Raw genomic sequence first — 4,377 nt, forward strand, 5'->3', positions numbered from 1 at the left:
CAATAATTCCAACTTAATGCTCAGCCTTTTAAAATAATTCTCAATCCAGTTCCCAAAGAAAACCTTTAGAATGTGCCCCTCCTCTCTGTTTTATGGCTTCCAGAATTACCCACAGCACATAGTGAAGGTGTGCCTTATACTTTGACTGACTTCAGGCACTAATTATAAGAACTTATTTCTTTGTGGCTGGGTGCCTGTGGTTTTTGAATTAACCATACCCCCTCCTTACCTAGTACACTGGCACTTCTGTTTTTAGGTACTGAATAACGCAAACATCTATTATGCCATCAAAGTTAATTTTCCTATTATTTTTACTCTTAATAGATGACACTGATAAGTCAAAGAGCCACTACACTCCTATTAGTGAGTTTAAATGGTTTTTAGTTTTTGTGCTAAAATTTCTTTAATGAATTAACACTTCACTCGACACTTAAAAATATATCAATCTCTACTCCCTGAAACTGAAACAAGTTAATTAAATTTAAATAACGTATTTTCAAGTAACGTATTTATCCTGTTGAATTCCAACACAGATTTATGGTATGACACACATTTATAGACTATTAGTCTACCATGAATACGGATTAAGAGTGTATAAGTTGAACTGATAGAAAGTATGAAATAGATCAGCTCTACTCTTTCTCTTATTCCCCCAATCACTGACATTTAAGCATCAATTTTTGGAAATAATTTACTAAAAAAAAGATAGCTACCCAGTTCTAAAGTCCTGTCTCATCTCAGTATGTCTCCTTTGAGACTATGAATTGTATCATTCCCATTCAGGCCAAATTTTAAACACTTTCCTAATTCCAATTTTCACTTTAGTCTAATCCTACTAGTATAAACTCTATTATATGGTCTGAGGAAAACTCTTCCTGTCCCTGTTCTAACAAAGCTTATTGTCCTATCCCACTACCTTCTAAACCTTGGTCTAGTCTATACAAATCCGTGGAATCTTACTCAGCTGAGACAAACCATGTTAGTTAGCATCCTCACCTAATTTCGGAAAATTGCTACTGTCTATCTTTTGTTTTTGCCCTCCCTCTTTACCTAGCAGAGTTATTCAGAGTCTTCCCAGAAGTACTTACTCGGCAGGTGGATGGCTCCTACAATTGAGAGACAGGCAGCTGTTGGAACAAGGGTAACTTGTTCCAGTATCACTATCAGCAGAAACAGTAGGTAAAGGTCTTCTACGTAGAACTCCTGTTTTTCCATCAGAGGCCAGGAATGACCTGAGTAAACTGATAAAATTTATTAGAGACATTAAACTATTCCTTTGAGCATTAACTTCTCACAGTTATTGCTAGATACCTGTCATACTCATGAAAGCCTCTAGCACCAGGTATTTATATTTGATCACAGGATTGGTCCTGTGTATCCTTTTATGGTACTTTTAGTGCCACACTATAATTTCTTCAAAACTTCATTATACCTCTTAATTCTACACCCTCAACATACACTTCTAAGGAAACAGAATTAATGACAAAGTTCACATGTGTCCCATGCTTCATGTGACCCTGAAAAAAAAACATTTTATTATACACTCCCATATTCTTTGTGGTGGTAAAACTAACATACATTTTACAGGCAAGGGAGATAAATTATCCCACCCAAATGTAAGTTTTCCAAGATTACTATTCAACTCTGTAACCTTTTGCATTATCCTTATGTATGTAAGTTAGAAGCATACATCGACAAAAAAGCAAGAAAGAAACAGAGACAGACAGACAGACTTTTTTCTTTTAGGAAACTTTTGGTCTGTTAAGACCAGTATATAAAATCCTGTATAGCCTAATAATCTATTTTATTTCCTTTTCTGGACTTTCTTCTCATTCCTGAAACCTGACTCAAACAGAAATTATTAAGTCATTATTTAATGGAAAGATACAAATTTTATATTAATCCTAACCATTCTACTTTAGTCCATTTGGGTTGCCATAACAAAATATTATGGACTTGGTGGCCTATAAATAACAACAGAAATTTTTTTCTCACAGTTCTGAAGGCTGGGAAGTCCAAGATCAGGGCACTGGCAGATTTCTGTCTGGTGAGATTCCATTTTCTGGTTTATAGACCACAGTTTTCTCACTGTGTCTACACATGGTAGAAGGGGCAAGTGAGCTCTCTGGGGTCTCTTTCTGAAGGTGTAAATCCCATTCATGAGGTTTCTACCCTCATGACCTAATCACTTCCCAAAGGCACCACCTCCTAATACCATCACACTGGACACCAAAATTTAATATGTGAGTTTAGGAGGGACACTAACATTCAGTCTATATGTATATAGCACATTCATAAAAACAACACCAGCCCACCTAGTTGGAATGTATTCTTAGGTTTAACATAGCAGCCCCACCAATATTAACTCTCAAAATCCAGCTTTCCACAGGTGTACTACCCTCTTTTTGTGTACAACTCCAGAGTGGATCAATTTTATAAATTTTTACTCTCTTTAGTTTTTCTACATAGCAGTACTTCATATATTTTTAAATTTAGTTTAGAAATAAAAAATGTGCTGATTTAAAATTTCCTTTTTATACCCAGACAGTGCATTGTTAACAAATTTCCTGAATAAATATTAGGCTTTGTGTAAAAATAGAAATTTCCCCTTTAAATGCATGAATAACATACTAACATGTTTAGTGACAAAGTATTAAAGAAAAGTACAGTTGAAAATACTTTCCCAATAGCATTTATACCCTTTGAAGAACTCAATTATATAATAGTTGAGAGGAGAATGATATTCATTACCTTATACCTTAAAATTATATCTAAAATGTTTCTTTATACAATTGATTTGTGATGATCTCATGTGTATTTCAGTCTTAAAACAAATGAAACACATGTTTAAAAAGAATTCATGATTTCATCCCACCCTTTTTAACTCATAACATAATATTTCATAAATGGCTAGGGTGCTTTAAGAAACCATAGTGTTCAAACTCTGTTTTACTAAGGCTGAATAATTAATGTGAGTTCCTTAAAAACCTTGATTTTGGAAAAATTCTATTTGAAAATTTGGGACATTTCATATCATGTAAAGATTAATTGTGTAGATAGATTTTGTCAGAACTACATTCTGTGATTTTTCTTTCCTACAATGGGACATTGATGAGCATACATCTTAAGGGGAAGATTTTATTCTCCCATGAACTTCTGAAGTCCCATTTTAGCTTCACTCAGTGAAGCTAAATACCGAATAAGACCTTCTGAACATGGTATTAATTTTTTTTTAGGAAGGCAAGACCATTACTTGTTGCTGTCTTACTGAAATGGGGTAAGGACCTCAGTGTGTTTTGTTCTTTACTTTTGTAAATATACACAGTATCTGTCTCTTCTCTAGTACCTAATTTTGCCATAGATTTTTCTATGAAGAGATAATTTATTTCTACTTAGTTTTTGTTTGGGGTAAGTGGAATTGCCTTCCATTATTCATTTGAAATACATGTTTGAAGACAAGCTACATTAAAAAGTAAAACTTTGTAGAGGTTTCAATGCAATCTGCAATATCATACTAATGAATTGAAATTAAAAATGCAATGATTCAGTATTGAAAAGAACACAAATGTCTACATCAAGTTTGGAAGATATAACCTCAGTTGATAAAATGTAGCATAATGATCCACAAATATTAAATTATTAAGCAAAATAAATGCTTTGACAAAAAGACAAATATATTAATGCAATTACCCTTAGAAAAACTTAGAGCAGAATATGTATGTGAAATTCAAATTTTATAGTTTTAATTTGGTACCTGTATCCTCTTACACACATGAACACCCACTATTTAAACAGAATTCTTTGTTATCATTAACTACTATTCAGAATTTAGAGAGGTCCTTGGGGTTTTAGTGAAGCAGGAACCAGCACCAGCTTCAACTCAGGTGAGGATAGTTTGTTCCCAAGAATTTCCTGTCTCAAGGCCTCTACATATAGTTTCAGGGATTATGCTTTGACCTCATCACATCTTGATCAAAACACCTTGACTGGCAACCCTTACACATGATTTGGCATTTCTTTAATCAGTAAATTTGCCTCTAGGTCTATTTAGTTTTGCTGAATTGAAACTCATCTTATCTTCTGAGTCTTAGATCTTGATAGGGATCCTTTGGTAAATGAGGTGAATGGTCTGTTATTTGTAACAGTTTCAGTATGTTTTGGGAAATTTTTATCACTCTTGCAATGTCACTTTATGTGGTCAACTGATATTCCTTACATAGTGTTTTGTTTTTGCTATCACTGGTTTATTCTTATTAGTCAGTTGAATTTTTAGCCTTTTGTTTTCTATCAAATATACTTATTTTACACACACACATACATACACATACACATTCCAAATCTCCAGGCACACTCTTTTATAGCTTACTCATTCCTTCT

The sequence above is a fragment of the Camelus dromedarius genome, chromosome 2 (genome assembly GCF_036321535.1).
Source record: "Camelus dromedarius isolate mCamDro1 chromosome 2, mCamDro1.pat, whole genome shotgun sequence".
Lineage (NCBI taxonomy): Eukaryota > Metazoa > Chordata > Mammalia > Artiodactyla > Camelidae > Camelus > Camelus dromedarius.